The sequence below is a fragment of the Rutidosis leptorrhynchoides genome, chromosome 1 (assembly GCF_046630445.1).
Source record: "Rutidosis leptorrhynchoides isolate AG116_Rl617_1_P2 chromosome 1, CSIRO_AGI_Rlap_v1, whole genome shotgun sequence".
Taxonomy (NCBI): Eukaryota; Viridiplantae; Streptophyta; class Magnoliopsida; order Asterales; family Asteraceae; genus Rutidosis; species Rutidosis leptorrhynchoides.
The window spans coordinates 224983759-224999801 of record NC_092333.1 but is presented as its reverse complement, the minus strand read 5'-3'; positions in this window follow the sequence as shown (position 1 = coordinate 224999801).

Below are 16043 nucleotides of genomic sequence, written 5' to 3'. Positions count from 1 at the left end.
ACTTATCATTATTAAGTATTATTTTGATCTTAATATTAATATTATTATTATGATTATGATTACATGACTAAGATATAAAAAGATGACTAAAAAATACTATATAAGATGATTATGAAATGATAAATTTAAGTATTATGACTTAGATAAAATATTATTATTATTATTATTATTATTATTATTATTATTATTATTATTATTATTATTATTATTATTATTATTATTATTATTATTATTATTATTAGTAAAATAAGTATGATTATTATTATTACTATCAATATAGGTATCATTATTAATAAAATTATCATATTTAGAATTATTATTATTATTATTATTATCATTATTATTATTAATAGTATTAACAATATTTTTATATTTTAACATTATTATTATTATTATTATTATTATTATTATTATTATTATTATTATTATTATTATTATTATTATTATTATTATTATTATTATTATCATTATTAACATATATCATTTTTATTTTTTTTATTTTTTATTTTTATAAGTATTATTATTTTTATTATCATTACTATATAATACCAAAATATTCTAATAAATATTTATAGAAGTAAACTCACTTTAGTAATAATAGATACTAATTAGTTACTTAAAATGAATAATATAAATATATCTAACTTACTATTTAATATGACAAATTATGGATTTTTAATATTAATAAAATTATATATAAATATTAATATATATATATATATATATATATATATATATATATATATATATATATACACAAAATAAGTATATAAAACATATAATTTAAGATATAAAATATGAATTTGTTCGATTTCAATTATATGTATTAATATATACATAATGGAATATAGGTTCGTGAATCTGAGGCCAACCCTGCATTGTTCAATGTTGTCATATGTATTTTTACTACAAAATACAGTACTGTGAGTTTCATTACTCCCTTTTTATATATATTTTTGGGACTGAGAATACATACGCTGATTTTACTAATGTTTTACGAAATAGACACAAGTGATCAAAAACTACATTCTATGGCTGGATTTTGAATATTGAATATCACCCCTTTTAGCTTGGTAACCTAATAATTAGGAAATGGGTATGACCCCTAATTGACGCGAATCCTAAAGATAGATCTATGGACCTCGACAAATCCCATCCAGGGTACGGATGCTTTAGTACTTCGAGATTATTATTATTATACAGACGAGAGGTTCTGTTTGGGGATATTTTATGCATTAAAGTTAAGTCAGTTATCAAGCGTTCACCATATGAATGATTTTTAATTCGCGGATTACGCGTGTTATTTTTGTACTCGGGTTACGTGTACAATTAAATATCTAGAAATCTTGTGGTCTATTAAAATGATGAAAATGATTGTTTATGATAAACTAATGAACTCACCAACCTTTTGGTTGACACTTGAAAGCATGTTTATTCTCAAGTATGAAAAAAATTCTTCCGCTGTACATTTACTCATATTAGAGATATTACTTGGAGTCATTCATGACATATTTCAAAAGACGTTGCATTCGAGTCATTGAATTCATCAAGATTATTATTAAGTCAATTATAGTTGGATATATTATGAAATGGTATGCATGCCGTCAACTTTCGATGTAATGAAAGTTTGTCTTTTAGAAACGAATGCAATGTTTGAAAAATGTATCATATAGAGGTCAAGTACCTCGCGATGAAATCAACTATTGTGAATCGTTTATAATGTATATGAACGGGTCCTTTCAGTTGGTATCAGAGCGGTGGTCTTAGCGAACCAGGTCTTGCATTAGTGTGTCTAACTTATAATTTTTTAGATGCATTAGTGAGTCTGGACTTCGACCGTGTCTGCATGTCAAAAGTTTTGCTTATCATTTCTAGTCGAAAATCATCTACTTATCATCTGTAGGAAATTACCTACTTATCATTCCTAGTCTAGACACGTTTTACTGCATTGACTGCATGAATAGTGTATAGATAAAATTCATATCTTAGCGTATCTGTTACTGTAAACTTTGGCTGACATATTCCGTAAATTCCTCCGTAATCTACAAAATCTTTTATTCTATATATATAGATATTCTATGTAATTAGAATATCCTCCGACATCTGAAAATCATTACATATCGAAAACCCTTTATCTAACAGTACAAAATGGAACTCACAACTAGTTCAAATCCCTCGGATTCCGACAGCTATTCCGATATGGAATTCCACTCAAGCTCCGAAAGCAGTGCAACCGGAATGGATCAACCAATCAGTCATCATCAATTCTGGATGAATTGGGAATGGGTTCGTAGTCGACTAAACCAATGGAGATGAGAAGAAGGTAATCCTTTCCACCCACCGTACTGCACTCTTGGCGATGAACCTGAAACAATTATCGGCGAACCAGTCTGAAACACCATTTTCAACCTCATTTCCCGAATATCTCGCCATGATTATATTCTATCTAAAATTATAAACCTTATTCATCCAATCGTTCCGACCGACAAATATCCCGGAATAATAGAAGAAGTCAACGAACTTCGCGCTCAAGTAATCAATTTGGAGAATATGGTGCAAAATTTACCAGCTTCAGCAACATCACCGGCACCAACAGTACTATCAATAACAGCACCAGTACCATCAACAATCCATGTCTCAATATCTCATTATGTACCTCGAGCATAATTATCGTTCTACGAATCGTTATACATCATTTATCTTCATTCTACATGACGATTATATAATTTCTAATGTTTTAGAGATTATGTATTCTGGTTTCAACGATAAATCAAATGAGATTAATATCATATTAACTCATTAAATCCATGATTACATCTGAAGAAAATATATATGTATATATGTTTTCATAAAGATTGTAATTAAAAATTCTTTCGTACAAACGGTTAATGGTGAAAATATTTTAACGGGTAGGTAATACCCGTGGAATATTTAGATTTCACATTAATAAGTTACACTGTACATTCTTCCAATTTGATTCAATAGTCATTTACTATCCTACTTACATCCACCGATATACGTATCCATTCATCGCAGAATAACCATTTTCATTCAATTTCATATTTGGATTTTGACTTATCAGAATCCAACAAGTGGCATAATGAAGAAAACATTGAAAAAAATAAAATCTGTTAGAAACAAACAAATTAATTATGAGAAATTTTGTTAAGAATCTACGCTAACAAAATCCTAGCTAACTGTTCCTAGCTAATTGTTAATTCCTTATTACATTTTAATTATCGCAATTTATATATCGCAAATTTTAATTCTCGTAATTTTATTTATCGTCATTTAAATTCTGTTATTTACGTATTTTAAATATCTGGACACGTATACAATGTTTTGACATATCATATTAACGACATCTATAGATATTATTTGGAATAACCATAGACACTCTATATACGGTAATGCTCGAGTTAGCTATACAGGGTTGAGGTTGATTCTAAATAATATATATACTTTGAGTTGTGATCGAGTCTGAGACATGTATATAATGGGTCACGACATGTATTAATTAATTCAAATATTATATATTAAACTATATATGAATTGTTGAACTATTAATTGTGGACTACTAACTGTGGACTAATAATATTGGACAATTAAAAATAAATTAAAATAGTGATTATAACATATGAAACTAAACATTTCTTCAAGTTTGCCACTTGATTTCATCTTAAACCTCATTTGTATCTAGACGATTACAATCTGCGTTCAAACCTTTCATGATTCTTGAAAACACCTCAATCGAGAGGATGAACCAACCGTACTTTATCTATGGAAGAAAAGATTGATGCATATAGTTATGCACCTGAAAACACTCGGAACCTAAGTAAACGTTTAACATGTATCTGTGATAGCTCCTTTGGCGTTGTTATTAACAAAAAAAAAAAATTACAATCCCTCTCCAAATTAGCCAAATTTGTCACAGCTCCAGCAAATCAACTTCGACTTTTCGTTCGAAATAACCTTACTATAACCTTGATTTATATGCGTACTCTTTTATTGCTACCGGGGAACCTTTTATATTCCACCATATTACCATCAGCGTTTAATCATCTAAAAACACAATTCACTTGAAACCACCTCGGATTGATAACCAATGATTCAGATATGGTAGCATTAAATACAGAGAAAACAGTAAAAATTGTAGATGGCCTAAACGGCCAAAAGTTTGATAATAAAGAATGGAATGTTGGGAACGCTCGATAGAAAATTTGGTACTGAAAAACGAATTGAGCTAACCATGAAGGAGACCAAGGACAAATACAAGGACCAAACCCTATATTCAAAGAATCCAGATAATTCTGTATCCGATGAAATCTTTAGAGAATATCTTGTTCCGTACTCATGTTAAATCTTGTGGAAAATCTTTCTTCCTCAACCTTCGATCCTAGAAATTCTGAAAATATCATCATAAATATCTTCGATATTTCTGAGGATGTTTTCATAGCTCTTCTTTTCCGAAATTATTTATCTCTTCGTGCTATCCGTGTTACATCATAAAGGAAAGTATTTTAGTTTCTAAAGTTCTTTGAAATTCGAGTTTAAATTATGAATGATTTCTGGAGAAGTGTTATGTGACGACTCCGTCAAAACACTTAACGGCTCCGTCACTTCGTCCCACAGCTTGATCGAAACTCTATATGAATTTAATAAAACAACCTTGCATTCTTTATTTAAAAATGATTTCCTATAAAGGAAATCTACTAAAATGTATAAGTTTAGAAAAACTATACCATAATACTTTAACCAAAAGTTGACCAAAACAAAGTCAACAAACAACCACTATTTAATGTAACAAAATAGAATGCAAGTTAATGTTTAACAAAAGCTGCTATCATAAATATGCAGACTCTCTAAGCACAGCGGAAGCAATCAATCATGAACCTGAGAATAAAACATGCGAGTAACTGTCAACAAAAATGTTGAGTGAATTATAGGTTTAATATTGCAAACAATATTTAATTTAAACAATAAAAATTTATGTTTGAAAACATAAAAACTCCTTTTTGGACCACCAAATTATATGCTAGAAAAAATATAATAAGACATTATTCCATTTTCCGTGAGCCACCTGGTAACCACTTAACCCTTTATTTACCCTTGCCAAACATAATAAATAATATACACCGAACAAGTGTATCTACAACAAAATACGAAGTACTAAACATTCCGATTATAAATTGCTAGCGCGACTAGCTCGAAATGGGGTTGTCAAACCTGATAGATCTATCCGTAGGATTCGCGTTCACCAGTAGAAACCAGTGATTACAGTTACCAGACTAGGGAATATTTTTGTTCAACTCACAATGAATAATTTAAACCAACTTCCACTTGTGTCCAAAATATAAAATAAAATGCATGTATTCTCATCCCAAAAGATTTAAAATAGAAAAAAATGGGACTATAACTCACCTTAATAGCAAATGAGGAACCACACAAATAAACGAACAGCCACAAAGTAAAAGTGATCAGGAATGATCACAACGCCAACCTAAAAATAAAGTAGGTCGATATAAATAACTAACTTAGGTCAAGTCTTAGTATGATAGCTATTGTACATGTTGCAAGTAGACATAGAACAATACTCGGCAGCCTCGGTTTGACTGGAACAGCATACGGACACACACTTTCTATTTTTAGAAAGTTTCTATTTTTAGCAGGTTTCCATATTTGGAAAGTTTTCTATTTTAGGAAAGTTTCTATTTTAGGAAAGTTTCTATTTTTGGAAAGTTTCTATTTTTGGAAAGTTTCCAAATTTAGAAAGTTCTATTTTAGAAAGTTTTTAAGTTAGGAAAGTTTCCTTATTTAGAAAGTCAACAAAAGTCAACTGAAAGTCAAAGCCAACCGAAAGTCAACTCAAAAGTCAACTTGGTCAAACGTAGTCAACATTAATTTTAAAAGTGTAAGTTGTAATAATAATATATGTTATAATGTTAATTAAAGTTAAATATGTGTAATTATGTCATAACATAAGTTTAATTAAATTAAAATGAATTATTAAAGTTAACATAAGTTTAAATGTTATAATTAATATAACATAAGTATTTAATTAATTAATTAAATATTAATCATAATATAAGTATTATTAATTAATAATAAATTTTAAATCATGTCATAAGTATTATTAATTAATAATGAAGTATTAAGCATATCATAAGTTTCTAATTATACTTATTAAATCATACGTATTTAATAATAATTAAATCATAATTAAACAATAACTAAGTCTTATAATAATTAAATAATTATTTAATTCTTATTATAAGTCTTATAATAATATTCTCATAATATAAGTTAAATACTTATCATAAGTATTTTCCATTAATAATAAAAGTATTATTAATCATAAGTTTAATTAAAAGTTTAATTAAATCATAAGTAATAATTAAATGATATAATAAATATTTATATCATAAGTCTTAAATAATAATAATTACTCCTTTTACCATAAGTAATTCATTTATAATGAAAGCCATTATTTTTTATAAGTTTAATTATTAACCATAAGTCTTTAATTCAAAAGTTCATCGGGTCGTATCTTGAGCCCCGGGTCTCGGTTTCTGGCGAGCCTTATATGCATCTCCGCCTATCCAAACCACCCGACACAATGGTGTACTCAAGAACACTCCACGAACAGTCCATAAGTCGTGGTAATCAGCCATGACACCACTTGGGACTTCAATTTTCTCAAAACAGTGATTTAGTCACAACGGGTGATCCGTGGCTCGGATTTAAGTGACACGAACATGAAAATTCGTCCCACCATCAGTCCTAACACAATGACACACCCTAAAGACACCAAGGATGGTCACAAAGTCGGACCCAACCTGGTTCTTGTCCATAACACATTTCAATCTTTACAATATACTAATTTGATCATATCTAGGGCTCCGGGAATCGAAACGACATGAATCCGGAGTCTAAAATTAATGTCTTGATGAGAGGAACTCATCTAGATAGTTTATTTTAACTTTTATATCAGTCACATAACCATAAAATAACGAATAAGCTGCTGTCCCAAATTAATCAAACCGAAAACATGAATTAACGAGCATTTCTACGCATACTATCAACCATACAATAACATACAATTATCATACTATCAATATAACATACAAATTCAGTAAAATATAATAAAAATCAAAAATCTAGGGTTAGGGTTCATACCCTAATCGAGAAACAATTGGTGTTATCGCGTAGAGAACGGAACGAGGAACACGTTGGTGTTAATTAATTGCTGATCCAAGCTACAAAATTGGTTGATGAAGATGATGTTGGTGGTGATGGGAGCCGTCACCAAAGGGAGAAAGAAGAGGGAGGAGAGCAAATTAATTTAGGTTTTTGTTAAAAGTGGAAGTGATAAAATTAAAATGACAAAAAAAAGAAAATGGGGAGTATTACTCCCTCCCCCTTGGAATTTCGGCCAAAAACTGAATGGGGTGGGCCCCATAGTGGCTCAATTTGATAAATGACAAAATCCTAGTGGCCCGAACGCCCGAACGAAACCCGAAACGCGAAAACGCCGCTACGCGATTGATTTTTCGGAGAGATAATAAATACGCGACGAATAAAATATATAAACACTATATTTAATCATATGACATCAAAATATCATATTTAAGATAATTTAGATTTAAAAATCCCAAAAGCTTGACCGTTGGTTCGAAAACCGAAAAGATTCGCCGGATAGAAATCCGCGACACGTAGAAACGTACAACTTAAAATATGAATACAAATATTCACATAACTCATAATAAATAAATATATATATTATTACAAAAATAATAATATAGGTCATAGAAATGACGTGACACGAATAATAGTTAACGGTCATTAAATAATTAACGGCAAAAGATAACGGAAAAAGTAGGGTCGTGACAGTACCTTCCCGTTACGGAAATTTCGTCCCGAAATTTAAGCAGGTGCAGGGGTTGACTCAGCATCTGGGAACAAATGCGGGTACTTCTACCCCATCTGACCTCCACGCTCCCAAGTGAACTCGGGACCGCGTCTAGCGTTCCATCTAACCCGGACAATAGGAATTCTACTCTGCTTAAGAGTCTTAACCTCTCGGTCCGTAATTTCAACAGGTTCCTCAATAGAATGAAGTTTCTTATCAACATGAAGTCCCTCCAGAGGAATAGTTTCATCGGCCTCGGCCAAACACTTCTTCAAATTCGACACGTGAAAAACTTCGTGAACAACACTGAGTTCTTGTGGCCATTTCAAACGATAAGCCACGGGTCCAACCGTCTCAATAATCCCAAATGGTCCAACAAAACGAGGATTCAACTTTCCCCTATTTCCGAAACGTATCACGCCCTTCCAATGTGATACCTTCAACATAACACGATCACCGACCTGAAATTCGATATCGTTCCTCCTCTTATTTGCATAACTCTTTTGCCGACTTTTGGCGGTTCTCAATCTTTCCTTAATCTGTACGATCTTCTCGGTAGTCTCTTAAATAATTTATGGACCTGTGAGTTGAGCATCCCCAACCTCATGTTAACATATAGGAGACCTACACTCTCTACCATACAGAGCTTCAAACGGTGCGGCTTTAATGCTTGCATGATAGCTGTTATTATAAGAAAATTCAGCTAGTGGCAAATACCTATCCCGCCCATTACCAAAATCAATAACACACGCTCGTAACATGTCTTCTAACGTTTGAATGGTCCTTTCACTCTGACCATCCGACTGTGGATGATAAGCGGTGCTCATACCAAATTTAGTTCCCAAAGCATCTTGTAAGGATTGCCAAAACCTCGATATAAATCGACTGTCTCGGTCTGAAATAATAGATACAGGAACACCATGTCTAGAAACAATCTCCTTCAAATACAAACGAGTAAGATTTTTCATTGAATCAGTTTCCTAAATTGATAAGAAATGAGTTGACTTAGTGAGTCGGTCAACAATCACCCAAATGGTATCATAACTACCCACAACTCTCGGTAATTTCGTAATAAAGTCCATCGTAATACCTTCTCACTTCCACTCGAGAATTTCAGGTTGCATCAAAAGTCCTGACGGTTCTGATGTTCAGCTTTAACCTTAGCACATGTCAAACACTTAGCCACATCTGCCTTCAAATGAGGCCACCAATACAGCTCCTTAAGATCATGATACATCTTTCCTGAACCAGGATAAATAGAGTACCTAGACTTGTGGGCCTCCTCTAGAACAAGTTGTCGCAGATCACCAAACTTCAGAACCCAAAGGCGTCCCGCAAAATACCGAGTACCATTGGTTTGTACCTCTAACTGTTTACTTGAGCCTCAGACGTTCCCGTTACGAAATTCTCCTCCTTCAAGGCTTCTTTCGAGCTGCAAGAATTTTCCTTGCGAGGTTTGTTCGAATGGTCATGTTCAAGGCTCTAAACCTATGAGGTTCAGTCCTCTCTTTACGACTTAACGTATCGGCCACAACATTGGCCTTATCCGGATGATATAAAAGCTCACATTCATAATCATTCTACGTCTCAATCCATCTCCGTTGCCTCATATTCAACTGTTTCTGATCGAGGATATGTTAAAGACTTTTGTGGTCTTTGTACACAGTACTTTTGACCCCCATAAAGATAATGTCTCCAAACCTTAGGTGCAAAAACAACAGTTCCCAAATCTAAATCATGAGTTGTATAATTCTGCTCATGAATCTTCAACTGACATGGCGCATGCGCAATAACTTTCTTTCGTTGCATCAAAACACAACCAAAGCCTTGACGCGAAGCATTACAATAAACAACAAAATCATCATTACCGTTAGGTAGTGATAATATCGGAGCGGTAGTCAACTTCTTCTTCAAAATTTGAAAAGCAGTCTTTTGTTCATCCTTCCACTCATACTTCTTCCCCTTGTGCGTTAAAGCAGTCAGAGGTTTCGCTATACGAGAGAAATCTTGAATGAACCTTCTTATAGTAACCTGCCAACCCTAAGAACTGACGAATTTGAGTAGGAGTTTTTGGAGTTTCCCACTTTTCAATCGCCTCAATTTTAGCAGGATCAACTTGTATCCCTTGTTTACTAACAATGTGACCAAGGAACTGAAATTCTCTTAACCAAAAAGCACACTTAGAAAACTTAGCGTACAACTCTTCTTCCTTTAACAAATCAAGCACTAACCTCAAATGTTCTTCGTGCTCTTCATCACTCTTTGAATAGATAAGGATGTCGTCGATGAAAACAATAATGAACTTGTCCAGATAGGGTCTGCACACACGGTTCATGAGGTCCATGAACACAGCAGGTGCATTTGTCAATCCGAACGGCATAACAAGGAATTTAAAGTGACCGTAACGGGTGCGAAAAGCAGTTTTCGAAACATCAGATTCCTTAACACGCAACTAATGATAGCCAGAACGAAGATCAATTTTTGAATAAACAGATGAACCCTGAAGTTGATCGAACAGATCATCAATTCTCGGAAGAGGATAACGATTTTCAACAATAAGCTTGTTCAACTCGCGATAATCGATACCAAACGAAACGAACCATCTTTCTTCTTAACAAAAAGAACAGGAGCTCCCCAAAGGGGATGAACTGGGATGAATAAAACCTTTGTCTAACAACTCACGGAGTTGACTCGACAATTCTTGAAGTTCGGAAGGCGCAAGTCGGTAAGGAGCACGTGCTACAAAAGCAGCACCGGGAACAAGACCGATTTGAAATTTTACCGCGCGTTGCGGTGGAAGACCAGGTAAATCTTCGGGAAATACTTCGGGAAAATCACTAACAATGGGAACATCATTAATACTCTTCTCTTCTTTATCGGAATCAACAACATGGGCTAGAATAACATGACAACCTTTGCGAGGATGTTTATGGAAATTCTGTAACGACCCTGGTTTTACCAACGTTATTTATTAATAATTATTATTATTAATACGCTTGATTAAACGAATGTATGTTATTACATTTACATGTTGCTTTGATTGCCCGTACTTGAACTTTAAATGCCCGAAACGTCTTTGTGACACCCGGAACTTGCACGAATAATATTTTAAGATATTATTTACATTCATGATTAATTTTATTAATCATTTTAATTAACTAAGGTAATAGATTAATTACTTGGGCTTTATTTGGTTTAACTAGAGATTTATTGAACTTGGGCTTTAATTAATGAAATGGACTCATGACCTTGGGCTTATAAGCCCACCCTACTTCCTATATGGACTTAACTAGCCCAACATTGCATGTAAGTATTACTTTCATAAGTAACTAGTTAGTTTGTGCATTTGGAATCAAATTACTTGCTATCCCCATGCACATACACCAAGTAACCACCTTTTTCAAGCTTTACACTCTAGTAACCATTGAACTTATCCTCCCCCCCTTTGTGAAGAGCAAAACCGTCGGCCTAGGTGGTTAGAAGGGGATTCAAAACTTTTTTTTTTTGCATTACATACTCACTTGAAGTCTTCATTCCAAAATACACACACACTAGCATTTCAAATTTTCTCTCAAACTCTCTCTAGTTCTTGTAAGTGTATGAACTTTATTTCTCTTCTTTTTCCTTCAACCAAAACCGATTTCCAATCCATCTTCATCATCATTCTTTGTTGTTAAATTGTTACTTGTTCTTGTTTAAGGTTGATTACTTGTAAGTTACTAGTTATTATTTACTTACTTACTTGTCTTTCTTTACTAAGTTACAAGATCAAACTTTCTAGTTTTGATTCTTCATCTTTATCTTGTTATGACAAGAACATCAAGAACATAATCTATCTAGTTATGTTCTACATATTTTGTTTCAAAAGATTTAAAGTTTATAATCTTTATAATTGTTACTTGTGTTCTTGTTTGTTGTATGTTACTAGAATACCACCTTCATGGTTGGTTTAGGCTTATCATTCATTTTCTTTATTTCTTATTGTTAGTTGCTTACTACACATTTGAACAAGGACATGAAACCAACAAGAGCTTACACTTTGGTGCAAGTATCATGGATCCAACACTTGGTTGTGATCTTTCTTAGTGTTCATGAACTTGTTCATAAACTTACATGTAACCTTGGTTCATCAAACACTTACAACACTTGCATTTGAGTTATGATGGACAAACCTTGGTCAAAATGATGTTAACACATCAACGAGTTGTACACTTGAAGCTATACGCATCAAGAATGAGAACCGTGATGAACATCAAGCACCGAGACAACCGGAACTCTCCAAAACCCACTGCATTCTGTCCAAAAGTTTCTGACCTACTGCTTCTGGAACAGACCAGTAGACCTGGGCTGTTCTAACCTTGATTTTTAGATAGAACTTTTCGAGTAGATAACTTTTCATATAGGACTCGTCTTAATCCGAGTTACGGTTTAGGATTTATGGCCCTCCGATCGTTACCATGTCCTTTAACGTTGTGCAGAAATTTCTGACCTACTCGCACTTAGACCGTCGCCACGGTCAAACCAAGACGAGTTTGCTTCTGTAAATTTTACCACACTTAAGGGACTCATAGACGGAGCCATGACCACTGGTTTCACCTTAATTCAGTAAGGGTAGAGGCCGTGGTGACTGACCGAAGTCAGCCTTTGTTTTAAACGACTTTCATAAACGAGTCTTACTTGTTACCTTTTGTTTAATGATGATTGATGATGACCCTTATGACCTTAATTACGTACTTGTAAACCTTTTGAGACGACTTACTGACTTAGTGCTATTTGACTTAGGTTGAGGACGTTTGGACCGTTACTTGCACACCACTTTCCGACTACTACCTTACCATTACTACTAATCATTGTGAGTTATAGCATTCCCTTTTTACTTTAACTTATTTTGGGAACTGAGAATACATGCGGATTTTATGTTTTACATACTAGGCACGAGTACTTAAACTTTATATATGTGTGGGTTATATAACGGCAGAAACATTCCCTTTAGCTCGGTAACGTTTAATCATTGGTTTTTGAACCGTGAACGCGAATCTTAGATATGGATCCATAGGGTTTGACATCCCCACTCGGGCTAGTAGCGCTAGCATTTAACGAGTGTTTAATACTTCGAGGTTATACGCACTTGCCAAGTGCACTTTAAGGGGGTACATTAAACGTTAAGTTAGTTACCGGGTGCCCACGGTTAAGCATATACTTTTACATACTTTTGAATCGCTCGTTGTAGCACTGAAATCTCGTGGCCTACTTACATTACTGTTATACTTAAACTATAGCTCACCAACCTTTGTGTTGACCTTTTTAAGCATGTATTTTCTCAGGTGCTTGAAGTCGCTTCCGCTATCTTACTAGTCGTGCTGTAGAACCCGCCGCCTAGAGTTGTTATCGCATGACTACTTATGTTGCATTCAAACTTTTTACTTATGAATTTATGTTATGTAACGACCATTATGGTCACGTACACTTATTTAATGCTTCTACTTAGTGAAGCATACTTTGATTTGTAAAACAATTGACGTATGTTATGACGTCACTTTTATTAATGAATGCAAACTCTGTTTTGAAAACGCATATAGTACTTAACCTTGTAATGATCCTGTTGTTGATGGTCTGTACATGATGATTTAGTAAGGGGCGCCACATTTGGTATCAGAGCATTGGTTGTAGGGAATTAGGATGCATTAGTGAGACTAAGACCGACCCGAGTAGGATTCACTAATAGGGCTAATCTACAACTTGTTAGTTTACTTGTTTCCGCTGAACTTACTGCATGCTGCTGCTTACTGTTACTGCTATATGCCGTATGCTACTACGTGATTTCACTACTGCATGCTATTACTTGCTTTCGATTGCATGCTAGTTTCGTACGATTACTGATATTGCCATGCTACTTATTGTTATACATGATTTAAACTGTTGGCCTATTATTTGCTTGCTTTATGACATACTGACATGGAAAATTTATTTTTCCTTGTTCAGATGTCGGACGTTCCACCTGCTGACATCCCGAGCGGCTCAGGCCCCGTTGTTCCTCCCACTGCTGCACCTGTTGCTGCTGCTGCTGCTGACATTCCGGCCCCGACACCCACTGGCGACCCCGGCGCCTCTAGTTCTGGAGCTAGCTCTAGTGTGCCTATCCCGGCGTCTTCTTCCAGACCCCTGAGGCAACTGGCTCGCATTGGTGGCATGGAGATCCCCGCGGAGTTCGGGGAAGGTCCCTTCCGTAATCACTGGCGCACACCTTGCCGACGCACTGCCGACGGCCGCTTAGCCGTGATTACGCCAGGCCGACACCGACAGATGTTGGCCGCTTTCGGATATGTTGAGCCACCCGCGCCACCACCGCATGATTCAGACGACGGTTCTTCCACCGATGCTTCTTCAGACGACACCTCATCTGACGACTCCAGTGATGAGGAGGATCCCGCTGACCGACCGATTCAGGCACCTTCTACCCCGCCGAAGAAGCGGTATCGCTTTGCTGGCATAATTCCTGGTCGAACTGTCACTGACGCTTATGGTCGGCGTCGTAGGATCACTGCTCGTAAATGGCTGGTGCCGTACCCCGCCGACCCACAGATATTACCGTCTCCACCCAGAGCCGGACCATCCACTTCAGCACCACCGGCTCCACCTGCACCGCCAGCACCACCTGCCCCACCATCTTCCTCTAATGAGGAAATGAGGCGGGAGATTGAGATTCTCCAGACTCGAGTTACTGAGCTCGAGGAGCAGTTGACTCATGTTTTGGACATCTTGTACCCACCATCGCCGTAGGACTTTGTACTAGATTCTGTATTGTAATCTCTTTTGTAATTTCATATTTCACTTATGTAATGTACGAACTTATTGTAATGTATGAACTTATTATCATTAATGAATGGAATTTGTGTTGCTTACTTCTTGCGCAAGTATTCTATTTACGTTATCATCTCATGGTTTTGTGGTACCTATATCTGCTTGCGTTATTTAATCAACATGTGTTGTGCTGTTTTCATGTTGGTTGTTATATAATGTGCTATTATTATTTGCATAATGGATTTTGACTTGAGTCAAAATGTTTGTATAGAACATCATGGCCAACGGGAGATCTATCCCCACCGCGGCACAAATTGAGGAAATGATTAACGAGCGAGTCGCTGCTGCACTAGCTGAAAGACAACCCCAAGTTCCACCACCACCGCCTGTCAATCCACCTGTCGTCCGAGATGGGTGTACTTACAAGGAATTCCAAAACTGCAAGCCACACTACTTCAGTGGCACTGAGGGACCCGTCGGTCTCACCAGATGGTTCGAAAAGTTGGAATCGGTATTCAGGGTTAGCAATTGTTCTGAGGCTAACAAAACGAAATTTGCATCTTGCACACTTTCTGATGGCGCGCTCACATGGTGGAATACCATGGCCCAAGCGAAAGGAATTGATGAGGCGTATGCTACGCCTTGGGAAGAATTTAAATGTGCTATGATTGAGGAATACTGTCCGAGAACCGAGATTCAAAAGATGGAAATCGAATTTATGCAATTGAAGACCGTAGGGAACGACCTTAACAGCTACAACCGTAGGTTTTTGGAATTGGCTCTTATGTGTCCAACCATGGTCACCCCCGAATTTAAGCGTTTGGAGAAATACTTCTCGGGACTTCCTAAGTCCATCAAGGGTAATGTTACCTCATCCAAACCACCAAGTGTTCCCGAAGCAATGCGCATGGCGCATACTCTCTTGAATCAAATCATCCAGGACGAGCCGGAGAAGGCTAAGTTTGAAACTGTTAGTGGTGAAAAGAGGAAATGGGACAACAACCACAACAACAACAGGGGTAGGAACTATGATCAAAACCCGGCAAAACGACATGAAGGGTTCAGGCAAAACAACAACATGCACAACAACAACACCAACCCCAACAACAACAACCGCACCAATCCGAACTACAAAGGAACCTTACCACAATGCAATAGGTGCTACAAGCACCACATTGGGTATTGCAATGTTATCTGTGAGAAGTGCCAACGATCTGGACATGTTGGCAAGGATTGCAAGGTTACCACTTTGAATGTGAAGCCAAACCACAACAACAATGGGCCTAAGAAGTGTTATGAATGTGGAAAGACGGGCCATTTCAGAAACGAGTGT